The sequence below is a fragment of the Heptranchias perlo genome, chromosome 18, assembly GCF_035084215.1.
Source record: "Heptranchias perlo isolate sHepPer1 chromosome 18, sHepPer1.hap1, whole genome shotgun sequence".
NCBI classification, from domain to species: Eukaryota; Metazoa; Chordata; class Chondrichthyes; order Hexanchiformes; family Hexanchidae; genus Heptranchias; species Heptranchias perlo.
This window is the reverse complement of record NC_090342.1, coordinates 20524930-20538724: the sequence shown is the minus strand read 5'-3', so window position 1 is coordinate 20538724 and position 13795 is coordinate 20524930. Positions and strand designations below refer to the sequence as shown.

Below are 13795 nucleotides of genomic sequence, written 5' to 3'. Positions count from 1 at the left end.
CACACTCCAGGAATTCCTCCCCCATAGTATTATTGCTAATTTGGTTTGACCAATCTACATGTATATTAAAGTCACCCATGATTATAGTTGTACCCTTCTTGCATGCATCTCTAATTTCCTGTTTAATGTCCTCCCCTACATCTCCACTACTGTTTGAGGACCTATAGACAACCCCCACCAACGTTTTCTGCCCCTTGGTTTTTCTTAGCTCCACCCATACAGATTCCACATCGTGATTTTCCGAGCCAATATCCTTCCTCACTATTGCATTGATTTCCTCCTTTACTAACAACGCTACTCCACCTCCTTTCCCTTTTTGCTTGTCCTTCCTAAATATTGAATACCCCTGGATATTCAGTTCTCATCCTTGGTCACCTTGCAGCCATGTCTCCGTAATCGCAACTATATCATAACCGTTAATATCTATCTGCGCTGTTAATTCATCTACCTTATTGCGAATGCTCCGCGCATTTAGACACATTGCCTTTAGACTTGTCTTTTTAAGAATGCTAGTCATCTTAGTTTTATTTTGCACTATGGCCCTATTTGTTTTTCGCCCTTGTTTTCTCTGCCTTCCACTATTGCTTCTTCCCTTTGTGTCTTTTGTTTCCATCCTTGTTTCCCCCTCCTGTTTCCTGCTCAGGTTCCCATCCCCCTGCCATTCTAGTTTAAACCTTCCCCAACAGCACTAGCAAACACCCCCGCGAAGACATCGGTCCCGGTCCTGCTCAGGTGTAACCTGTCCCGCTTGTACAGGTCCCACCTTCCCCAGAACCGGTCCCAATGTCCCAGGAATCTAAATCCCTCCCGCCTACAACATCCTTGCGGCCACGCATTCATCTGGTCTATTCTCCTGTTCCTATACTCACTAGCACGTCGCACTGGTAGTAATCCTGAAATCACTACCTTTGAGGTCCTGCTTTTTAATTTATCTCCTAACTCCTTAAATTCACCTTGCAGGGCCTCATCACTTCTTTTTACCTACGTCGTTGGTAACGATATGGACCATGACTACTGGCTGTTCACCCTCCCCCTCCAGAATGCCCTGCAGCCGCTCCGTGACATCCTTGACCCCAGCACTAGGGAGGCAACATACCATCTTGGAGTAACGTTTGCGGCCGCAGAAATGCCTCTGTTCCCCTTACAATTAAATTCCTCTCCTCCGGTGCAGCAGAGCCACGAACTTGGCTCTTGCTGTTTTCCCCTGATAAGCCATCTCCCCCAACAGTATCCAAAGCGGTATATCTGTTTGAGAGGGAGATGGCCCCAGGGAACTCCTGGTTTATCTGCCTAGTCCTTTTACTCTGCCTGGCGGTCACCCATTTCCTTTCTGCCTGTGTAATCTTTACCTGCGGTGTGACCACCTCACTGAATGCGCTATCCACGATAATCTCAGCATCGCGGATGCTCCACAGTGAATCCATCCGCAGCTCCGGCTCCGAAATGCGGTTAGCCAGTAGCTGCAGCTGGACACACTTCCTGCACACATGGTCGCCAGGGACACCTGTCCGTGACTTCCCACATAGTGCAGGGGCAAGCTCTGCTGCCATGACTTGCCTTAGATTTACACTGCGTTCACCTCTCGGACGCTCTTCCCGTTCTCTAGACTTTCCTTTTACACCGCACTCACCGCTCGGACTCTCCTCCCGCTCTCGGACTCTCCTTTTACACCGCGCTCACCTCTCGGACTCTCCTTTTACACCGCGCTCACCTCTCGGACTCTCCTTTTACACCGCGCTCACCTCTCGGACTCTCCTTTTACACCGCGCTCACCTCTCGGACTCTCCTTTTACACCGCGCTCACCTCTCGGACTCTCCTTTTACACCGCGCTCACCTCTCGGACTCTCCTTTTACACCGCGCTCACCTCTCGGACTCTCCTTTTACACCGCGCTCACCTCTCGGACTCTCCTTTTACACCGCGCTCACCTCTCGGACTCGGATGCGCAAGAGGCAAGAATTGGAGGAGCACAGAGATCTTGGAGGGTTGTAGGGCTGGAAGAGGTTACAGAGGTAGGGAGGGGCAATGCCATGGAGGGATTTGAAAACAAGGATGAGAATTTTAAACTTGAGGCGTTGCCAATGTGGATCAACGAGCACAGGGGTGATGGGTGAACGGGACTTGGTGCAAGTTCGGATACGGGTAGCAGAGTTTTGGATGAGCTCAAGTTTACGGAGGGTGGAATATCGGAGGTCGGCCAGGAGAGCATTGGAATAGTCAAATCTAAAAGGTAACAAGTGCGTGGATGAGGTTTTCAGCAGCAGATGAGCTGAGACAGTGGCAGAAACAGGCGACGTTATGGAGATGCAAGTAGGCGGTCTTGGTGATGGAGCGGATATGTAGTCGGAAGCTCATCTCAAGGTCAAATAGGATGGCAAGTTTGCGAATGGTCTGGTTCAGCCTCAGACAATGGCTGGGGGAGGGATGGAGTCGATGGCTAGGGAACAGAGGCTGTGGCAGGGTACAAAAACAATGGCTTCGGTTTTCCCAATATTTAGTTGGAGGAAATTTTTGCTCATCTAGTACTGGATGTGGGTCAAGCAGTGTGAGAAATCAGAGACAGTGGAGGGGTCGAGAGAGGTGGTGATGAGGTAGAGCTGGGTGTCATCAGGGTACATGTGGAACCTGACGTCATGTTTCCGGATGATGTCGCCAAGGGACAGCATGTATATGAGAAATAGGAGGAGGCCAATGATAGATCCTTGGGGGACTCCAGAGGTAACGGTGTGGGATCGGGAAGAGAAGTTATTGCAAGTGATTCTCTGGCTACGACTGGATAGATAAGAGTGGAACCAGGGGAGTGCAGTCCCATCCAAACCTGATTGGAGGGATTCAAACATGAAGTTGCAGGAAAGATGGGCACGGATTTGGGAGGTGACAACACGTTCAAGGTCTTTGGAGAGAAAAGGGAGGTTGGAGATGGAACAGTAGTTTGCAAGGACAGAGGGGTCAAGGTTGTTTTTTTTTGAGGAGGGTGATGATGACAGCAAATTTGAAGGGGAGGGGGACAGTACCTGAGGGGAGGGGAGAGTTAACAATATCAGCCAACATGGGGGCTAGGAAGGGAAGTTGGGCGATCAGCAGTTTGGTGGGAATAGGGTCGAGGGAGCAGGAAGTGGGTCTCATGGTCAAGAGGCGCTCAGAGAAGGCATGAGGGGAGATAGGAGAGATAGGAGAGAAAGTAGAGAAAGATGCGAGTTCAAGGCAAGGGCAGGGGGGAACCTTGGGGGAAGTATGGCTTGGTGGGTTGGGGAAGGAGGGAAAGCGGCAGAGGCAGCTGAATGGATTGTTTCAATCTTAGTGACAAGGATGTCCATGAGCTCCTTGCACTTATTGTTGCAGGTGAGGGTGAAGGAGGCAGGGGAGAAGGATTTAAAAAGATGGTTTGTAGTGGAGAAGAGAACTCATCTCAGAGTTATTCCAGCTCAGTATGGTCTGAAATCTTTCCTGCTCACCTTAGTTTGAAGAGCAGAAGGATATATTTTTACTAACCATCTACTGACATATAGAACAGTAATAACAAATGTTACATGTTTTTACCATAATACTTCACAAAGCATAGCCCAAAGCAATCAGAAAAGTTACAGACCAAGAATTTTCTATGGAAATGAATGGCAGATCAATGTGATAGAAATTACACAGGGGTGCTAGGATTTAAAAGAAAAATCAGGACTATATAAAGCCACAGAACAACCTGTCAAGCACATTCACCAAATTTGTTATTATACCGCAGCAGTACAAATACTGCCAATAATTTAAAAATGTTAAAACTACAAAAGTCACCCAAATGTGCACATATTGTATCACAGAGTCCAATGACATTAATTCTGACTGTAAGTACTACTTGCTCTATTCCTATGATGGCTCTGTGACCTTTGATGTCACATGATGAGCCACAACAGCATCTATAAGTAACACAGCCAGTGGTGCTGTCAATCACATTCTACTATTATCTAAAAGGCCTCCCACATAGTAAATTATTTGGAATCCTAAAGATCAAGTCAAAGCCAGTTCATTTACAGTTCCAGATAGAAAAAAACTTTTCATATTTTAACTGGATTTCTTTTGGTGGAAAAACTTTAATAAAATTTACACCAGTGATAGGAATATATTTGAAAAACCACATACATTAAGAAAGCATCAGTCTCCCTTGTGATTACCACAGATGCATGGTTTATGCCATTGATTATACCACAGAAACTGTAATAACATTAATGCAAAATACTATCCCAAGGTCCCAAACTACAGATGTTGGTCGGTTGGTGGTTAACATAGTTTTCCTCCTGTTTGCATCATCACATATATCACCATAAAAATAAGGACAACCACAAATGAATTTATAAAGAATATGAAATATAATTGGGATGCGGTTATGAGTTAAGATAGCAGAGAACACAGTACGAGGCTAATTGAGGATAGGGAACATAAAAACAGAAAGGGTGATACATTAAGATCATCATATCTAGGGAGAGAAGGGGAATATAAAAGAAAACAAAATAATGATGTCAATTACAAAACTTAGGGAGTAATAGTCATAATTTTCCAAAAGTTTTAACTTCTTGGTAGGGGCAGAATGGGAAGAGAATCCACAACATGTTATACTTCTGAGAAAGTGCGGGGAGTGTGTTCGACAACCAGGCCTTCTATTTTCCCATTTTGAATGCTGATGGGTGTAGCTGGGGTCTGCTAGTTTATAAGTTGCAGGATGTGCAAAGCCTGGTTATATCTCTTCTGCATTACAACTAGTATTTATTTGTGCCTGGTGATCCTAAAAATCCATCAGACATAATGGCCCAGATTTTCCTGTTAAAATAAAGGTGAGGCTAACGGCGCTCACTGTTATTTATGCACAAATCGCATAGCAACTTCAGGCAAGGGCAGATGCATGGTTAAACACAAAAATCCAGAAGTTGCTGTCCAAGATGCAATGCCCCGCTGTTAACTTTGTGAAAAGGGCATCTTATTGTCTGACTCACCATTCAAATGCATTGAACGGCGTGAAGTTCCTGTATTTGCTTGGCAGATATGAACTAATCGTGCCACAGAAAGTTAGGGCTTGTCCATTTCAATCTAAGTACCCTTTTTAACAGCGTGATAAGTGTTAATTACTGCCAAGCAACCTACCTGGCACTGAAAATTAACTATTACAAGTGTGGAGTCTCATTCCTTCAGCTTTTAATTGTTGTTGGAGATTTTTAAAAATTTAATTTAATTTTTTAAAAACTTTTTCCTCTCTCTTAATCCAATCTTTCTTTCCCACTCTTTATTTCTCTTTCTGTATCTGATTTGACATTGAATTCACTATTCTAACTTACACTTCCTGGTTCAGACTCTGCGCTGTTCATTTAACAATCCTTCAATCTGATTGGTTAAGGGCTTACACAGTTGCTGGCCCTGTTCACACAGATCCCAGACGCCCTGTAGAGGGTGCTTTGCCATTTCCATCTCCCGCTTACAGCAACTTCCAGTTCAAGATCTCATGGAGATTAAACGGGCAAGGGCAAGTTTAACTAACAACAGGCACTGATTGTTCACTGGCTACAGTAAATTCTGGCCCAATGTAAGTTTAATTTGTGATCACTTGGTGTTACTCATGATGGAAAGATGACCTAGATAAAGTTCAAAAATGTATCATTGGCCTCTAGACACCCTCTTCTACAAGAGACAGATACATTTCACAATTGCTTTAAATTATGCCAATTTTATGAGCTTACAGTAAGAAATCATTCACTGAAAGTTTGCTGCCCATTTTTTAATAAAAAGATTCAAAGGTACAGTGCATTATGATTAAGACAGCACATGTAACTGTATATCTACACAGAAGGGACAATTAATGATTTTAAAACTGATTTCTGGAGTCCTTGCTGACAAAATCTACTGTAGTTTTTCTTAATCATAACACCCTAACAGGAAGTCAGGATGGCCTCTGAGGGTCAAAGTAAAGGAATGTAAAGGGTGTAATGAATAGAGTCAGGTGTTCTACTCTATTCATAACACACTTAACATTCCTTCCCCTTTGACCCCAGAGGCCACATTAACTTCCTGTTATGATGCTGTGAATAGAATAACTTGGTGCCTCAAACATGACTAGTTTCAAGTGTCTTTTGTCAAGCTGTGATGTGACTTCATGCGCATAAGTAGTCATTTTTAAAATGTAGATTCCCAGGTGTTCACATTCACACAAAAAGGTGGCTTCCAAGCCAATTTAGAAAATATTTTGTTTACCTCCTAATTTAAGTATTTCCTCAATGGGTTCCAAAATACAGTTTCCGACCATTTTTGTATAGTTAACCAACACAGGAAGGTTACATGGCCATATAGAACATCATTTAAAAAGATCTGTAAATTAATCAGGAATTATTGTTGATGGAATCAATAATATTCTATCACCAAAAGTTATAAGTATTTTATAAGTGGAGTTCCATAATTATCATTTAAATATGGCCGGGCTGAGCAGATTTTACCTGCATTTCCCCATACACCTGCAGTCTCACCCTATTTTCTTACAGCTGTGTAGGCAGAAGACCCACAGTTGTAGTGTGCATTACATAGCAGCAGACAAATAGATTCATTATTTATATCTATCACTCCAGATGGCGCAGACACCTAACGGAGTGAGTTGGGATTGGATGAATTAAGAGATCAGTTCCTTATTAAAGTAAACTTAGTTTAAAACCTACCATCAAGAAAGGATAACAAAAGAAAGCACAGCTTCTTTAAAATTATGTAATTGTCTTTATTCTTAAATTATTTACTTATAAAAAGTGGGACACACAGAAACACTTCAAATTTGTTCACTATTAACAGTGAGTGCAAATGAAGATCACAGTATTTATTTATAAAGCTTTCAATGAACAGTGGACGTTCCCAGCTCAATTACTGAAGTGAAGTCTATTTTATATGGAAAGAATCTAAAATCAATTCACAGAAATCTGAAATAACCACAATATTTCTGTACAGACTGTTAAACTGTTAAATCTTTAGCTTCTTCCAGTTCTGACGAAAGGTCATCGACCTAAAACGTTAACACTTGTTCCTTTCTCCACAGATGCTGCCTGACTTGGAGTATTTCCAGCATTTTCTGTTTTTATTACAGTATTTCTCTATTCATTTATATTATATTTAGTCTGTTTATACATAACTATGTATTGCAGTAAACTTGAAATTATGCAGAGTTGAAAAGCTTGGAAGTAGATATTGCTGTCTGAAGTGAGACGATAGATATGAACTTTTCTTTTGTACTGTGCCAGAGATTTTGCTTTAAAATGTGTTACCATTTCATGTACATAAGGTTGATTTTTTGCAGATTATGGCCCACATCTAATAGTCTGACATAGATTGTTTAGATATTATAAAAAAAGTTATGCTGTAGTTTTACTTCTGAAAGATTAAAATTGTTATTTGCCCTGTTTTAGCAAATATATAACACTGATGGAGCTTCCAATGCCACAATCATTAGGAAGATTAGAAACATTATTAATTTGGCATATTTGTACAAGATAGTTCCAGCTGATATGTAAGTGTAACATGGTCCACCCAATGTGAATCATCTGTGGTAGAATTGTTCAAGGAAATCCCAACACATTACAAGCCAAATCTCTATGCGTCAGCAGGGAGTGCCTTCAAAAGTGGGATGCTAACAGTCAGTAACTGATGTTTTTCGTTGTTATTACTGAACCTAGGCTAGCAGGCAATTTAGAATGCCTTCTTTCCTTTAGAGGATCACTGCTCTCGCACATCTGTCGTATATAATTATTTATCAACTCAAGGAAGCTAAAATCCAAATTATAAAAAACACCTGCTGAGAGTATTTCTTCAGTATTCCTCTTCATTAATCCCATTTTTTAAAAAAACGTTTAAACAGATTTTACATTTTAGCCCATATGATGAACAAACTGAAAAGCTAATCCAAATAGTTTAGTAAAATGACATCACCCACAAACTATGTTCTTGGAAACATTCCCCAGAAATCCTATTTTTGCAACAGTAGTCAACAGTTACAAGCAATACAAGGGCAGGCACAGTTTTGTTTTCTCAATTTAAAAAAAAATTTGCAACTAATGACAATAAATTTTGAATACTCTCCTGTGACCTCAATAGCCAGACTGATCATCAAAGACAAACAATTATAATTTAGCAAACATCAAGTTTTCTATTGGGAACACAGGAACTAGAGCAGGCCATTCAACTCCTCGAGCCTGTTCGGTCATTCAATTAGATCATGGCTGATCTGTATCTTAACTCCATTTACCCGCCTTGGTTCCATATCCCTTAATACCCTTGCCTAACAAAAATCTATCAATGTCAGTTTTGAAATTTTCAATTGATCGCCATCCTCAACAGTTCTTTGCGGGAAGAGAGTTCCAGATTTCCAGTATCCTTTGTGTGAAGAAGTGCTTCCTGACATTTAAAGTGCTTTCTATTTTTTTAAACTTTTTTGATTGCTCAGAGGGTCAGTATGCCCCCCAAATTGGTACTATGCCATACAAATCAGATTCCTACTTTCATCTAATGATCTCTGCTGAAAAGTGGATGTTTGGTGAGGACAGGATTGAGCTTGTCTGTGGTTCATCACATGGTTAAATAGCCTGCTGCCAATTATTCTCTAGCCTTGCATGAGACAAATTACCTACCTCAACAAGGGTTGTCAAATCCATCCAAGCATGAGTTGGCATCCGCAGGAATTTGTTGGGTGAAAAAAACTTTTTTTAAAAAAAGTGCTAGTATTTATTAATCTTGAGAAAAGTTATCAGGAGCTATATGCCATAATCATTAAAATATTAAAGACTAATTACAATGCTCCCGAATAGCTCTACTGGTTAAGACTGCATGTAGCTCAGCCGTACAAACCAGGAAGGTGCAAGATTTGATCTTTCATGAGTGCTGAGTTAGCCGGGGTGGCACTATAGTGAGGCTACAATTGGCTTCTGCACCCCTGGTTTGGGTTTGGAAGGGGAAAATTAGCCAGGGTTCCTGCTCCTGATTATTATCTTATTACCATTGCCAGAAGTAAGCATGTGTAGATGTTGAGTGGGGTAGAATTGGGCTCAGTTGTGATGAATAGGCTGCTGAATCTCACTGTCAACGGATGTATATGAATAATCGCTACTTGAGCAAGGTACTGGAAGCTAATCAAAGCCCAAGAAACTGTACCCGAAAAAAAGACACAACTCCTTCAGCTGGGGAGAGAGAAAATTGATGAGAAAAAACAAAAAGAAACCTTAAAAAGGAATGGAAAGTATGTCTAATTTTTATTTTTTTTCCCCCCCACAGGTTTTTAACAAAACATAAAATATAAGTACCATTCATGATGGGTCATACAAAAAACGGATTTATATTTCACTCGTGAATTCAACTACTATGATGTAATTACTTGTGTGTTACAAGGTCATTCTCAACAGTGAAATATAAGAAACTACACTTAACTCAGGTCCATCAGCAATCCCCTTTATAGTTTAAATGGGGAATTTAAATATGTCCTGTGTTTAAATACAACAAATACTACTTCAAAATACTCAACATCAAATCTCCGCAGAAAGGCATAGTTACAAATGTTGTACAACAAATTATGGAAGTTTTAAAAGCTGCAATAATCCAGCATTCAAAAGGGATGATAAAATAAACTGTGCAACAGAGGACAGCATCTCAGCAAGCTTAAACAGAAATAAAAGCTAGAAATGACAACCCCTGGCTGATGGCAAGTATATGGCAGCATCAGTAAACTATCTGAAAGTTATTTTTAAAGAGTGGAATATCACTGCTGCCTTTTCAGCTTGCACACTTCCTTCATGAACTTTAGTACTGACACAGGTTTACTTAGAACATTGGTACCAATCTGTTATGGGAAGAAAAAAAATTGCACATAAACCAATTCACTTCTTAGCCAATGTTCTTAATTCATAACCTCACCACTATTACCAACAGTATTTCATCCAAGTGTTATACAGCTCAAGATACTCTCTCCACACACAACTCAAGTTTGGGAGTACAAAAGCTTTAATTGTACTGCTGGATGTTTTCAGCTAAAGTGCACATAGTATGAAAATTTCACTCATTCATCATTACATTTTGCTGATACCCTAGTGACAACACTGAAATTCAATCTAACCTGCAGTATAGTGCTCATTGATCTAAAATATAATAGTGTACAGTATAGGAGTAATTTTGCAAGCTTGTGCTCCCGGCATGGTGCCCCGATAGAAGGGACAAGCTGATTCGATGACCTGTGCTCCTGTGTAGCAAGGCTGCATGCCAGGAACCTCACCTTGCAAAACTACCCATTTAAATTTATCAAATTTATTTGAAACTTCATGAAAAAATATTTAAAGTGGAAGTCTCATCGTTGGTACTTTAAAAAAAACACTTAAAAGTTATTTTCCTACTTCTAAGCAGGTTTTGAACACTTTTGTTGGTGACTACAACATTGAAGAATAGGGCAGGGAGAAATTACTGAATCCGACAGTGAGAGAAAGCATCAGTAAATACGTTGGCTTCTGGATGACTCTAACCTAATATACTGCAACATGTGCCACCCAAGCCAGGAAGATCTAATGTTTGAACTCTGGACTGAGCTGAGTCAGCTAATCTTAGGTGGGGAATGGGAGAACAATGGAAGCACAGCAATTGGTGTCAGCAATTCTAGAGCAGGCAAAGAAAAATCACACAAACCACCACCACCAAGGATTCCCTTTTCGCATCGCTATTGATTGAAGCCTGCTGGAAGTGCACATTTATAGATTCTGAGAAAGAAAAGTGCCAAGCTCAGTGTGATGCCCCATGCTGCAGCAGTGGTTAGCCTGCAGACATTGTGCAGGCTATTCGACTGTAACATTACGAATGGCCACTTGAGTAAGGTAATGGAAGGTCATCACTACTTATGGAACCATATCCCACCACTGACTTCAGGAAAAGAGAGAAAATTGGAAGGGGAGGGGTGGAGACAAATACAGGCATTATTCCATTATTAACTTGTCACACTATTAGGACAATGATATTCAGAATAAACAGAAACTGGGAGGGAAAAAAAGGCTGTTAATCATCAATTATTTTTAAATATCTGATCTTAAAAGGGATATTTAGTGAAACACCATCTCTAAATAGCAATATGTTTTAATTAGCATTACTGGCAGTAGGATAAACTTTATAAAATGAAAATGCAGGTGCACTAAGTTTCAATTTTGAATTTGGATTGGACTAAGGAAAAGCAGCAGTGTGTTCCCATCCACTTGCACCCTTTAGCCTTTGCCCCAGGTAATAAATACGTAATTGAGCAGCAGTACATGGGCTGAGACAGGTTTGAGGAATTTGGAACTGGCTGAGTTAGGTGTGCATCTGTCCAACTATAGAAAGAAGAACCTTTCACGATCTCAGAACATCCCAAAGCGTTTCACAGCCAATGAAGTACTTTTGAAATGCAGTCACTGTTGTAATGTATGGATGGCTTTTATCCAGTTAACCCAGATTTTGGATATAAGCTTTGAGGGTGTAATTGTTAGGTAAGTCATTAACTTTGGAGTTAAACCAATGCTTCTACAGGGAGGGGAAAATCTTTGCCAAAATTCTACAGACCATAACAACCATCTGAACTGAAACAGTTCAGCATTATTGGGGGGGGGGGGCAGTCTGCTGCTGAACTACTAGGTATAACTGTACTCTGGTTTGATAAAAAACCTGTACCTGACAGGTTTCCAAAGGTCTGGGGTTCAATAGTATGTGGAAGGCTTGAAGTTTTCATACTAGCATCCAGCTAACCATAGACACAACAGGCTCTGCAAAACTAATGTTAACACCTGCGTCTGAGAACGAGATCAAGTTCCAGGACAGCAGCTTTAGTAATTATAAAGATTTTTTTTAAAAATGGTCGCAAGAAATAAAAACGACCTCTGTATCTCTCCAAGTGCGTTGCGCAGTTCATCCTCTGCACTGGCAGCATCCGAGTGAACGTCACCGGGAGCCATAGGATGAGGGGAGTAAGTAGCTCCGCCACTAGGCCTGTTACAACTCCTCAAACTGCGGAGGAGAACAGTTACCGGAGCAAAGCAGAAACCAATGACACACAACGGGCAATGAAAATTAAAAACAAAAACTTTTTTTTTTGAAAAGCGCCCTGCCCGTACATTTGCTCACACTCTTAAAAGTCGGCTCGCATGTTTATCTTCTCAACTCTCCCGAGCACCCTCAGTAATAATATTGTCCAGGAGCCGGCAGTCCTCGCACTGCAGACCCATTTTTTTTTTTCTCGAAGTGTTTTATCTCGCGGCCCTTACCTGGCGCCTGTCGTGCAAACAAGGTCAAAAGCAGGAAAATAATTACAAATGGATGAAGACGCCCGACCTCGCTCCGATTCATTGACTTCTACCTCTCAGCTTCTCTGTTGGTTAGATAATACATCGAGAAGCACTGTGGGAAATTCCTTTGCCCTACAACTCCAAATATGACCATTGGCCAGAAGCCACCGTTAATACCCCTGTTATTTGCCAAAGTTTTTGCTAATGTATTGTGAGAAAAGGCGTTTGCTGGCGTATCTGTATACATGAGTTTTGCTAAAGAGAGAGGCTTTAGTATAAACAGTAGCTTGAATCATTTTAATGCAGGCAAAAGAGCAGTTAGTGAATTTTAAAAAACTCCAATAGTCATATCTTTTGTGTATATTTCTTTTTGTTGCTGGATTTATTAAAAGTTTTTATTTCAGATTAGTCCAGCCACACGTCTGTTTTTATAAACTTCAGCAAGGTAAACTTTTAAATAAAAGGTGAAACAAATGAAGGAAACTGCCTTTTGGCAAATTTTCAATTCCTGAAACAGCCTGGTTTGAGTTCAATTTTGAAGATGTTGCAATGGATACTGGGGCAATGTGTTTTTGTAGGGCAGTGTTAAGATTTTAAATAAATTTAAAAATCATATAACGACGACTTGGATTTATATAGCACATTTAACGTAGTAAAATGTCCCAAGGTGCTTCACAGGAGCGTAATCAGACAAAAATTGACACTGAGCCAAAGGAGATAGTAGGACAGGAAACTTGGTCAAAGAAGTAGGTTTTAAGGAGCGTCTTAAAGGAGGACAGAGAGATGGAGAAGCAGAGAGGTTTAAGGAGGGAATTCCAGAGCTTTGGGCCTCGACAGCTGAAGGCACGGGCACCAATGGTGGGGCGAAGGAAGTTGGGGATGCACAAGAGGCCAGAGTTGGAGGAACGCAGAGTCCTAGGAGAGTTATGGGTTACAGAGATAGGAAGAGGCAAGGCCATGGAGGGATTTGAACATGAGGATGAGAATTTTAAAATTGAGGCGTTGGTGGACTGGGAGTCAATGTAGGTCAGCAAGCACAGGGGTGATGGGTGAACGGGACTTGGCGTGAGTTAGGATACGGACAGCAGAGTTTTGGATGAATTCAAGTTTATGAAGGGCAGGAGGCCAACCAGGAGAGTATTGGAATAGTTGAGTTTGGAAGTAACAAAAGCATAGAGGAGAGTTTCAGCAGCATATGAGCTGAGGTAGGGGTGGAGATGGGCAATGTTACAGAGGTGGAAGTAGGCGTTCTTTGTGATGGAGATGATATGGGGTTGGAAGCTCAGCTCGGTGAAATAGTACGCCGAAGTTGCAAACAGTCTGATTCAGCCTGAGACAGTGGCCAGGGCGGGAGATGGAATCAGAGGCTAGAGAACGGAGTTTGTTCATATAACACCAATATACTGCTCACCAACTTGGAGAATCTGTGCTGCATGTAGGAACATAGGAACGTGGTTGCTTTGGAACTATTTCTAGATGATTTTGTACTTTTAATGATAGATTTTCCT

At 41.1% G+C, this 13795-nt stretch overlaps 1 protein-coding gene across 1 annotated transcript in view; it reads right to left on the bottom strand.

Moving 5' to 3' along the window:
- The window catches only part of msrb3 (methionine sulfoxide reductase B3), a 103923-nt gene extending 91575 nt beyond the window's left edge, over positions 1-12348 (bottom strand). The window contains exon 1 of the mRNA XM_068000058.1: positions 12267-12348. The gene's annotated coding sequence lies outside the window, so the exon portion shown is untranslated. The remainder of the gene's footprint in view (positions 1-12266) is intronic.
- Between the last annotated feature and the right edge of the window lie 1447 nt (positions 12349-13795).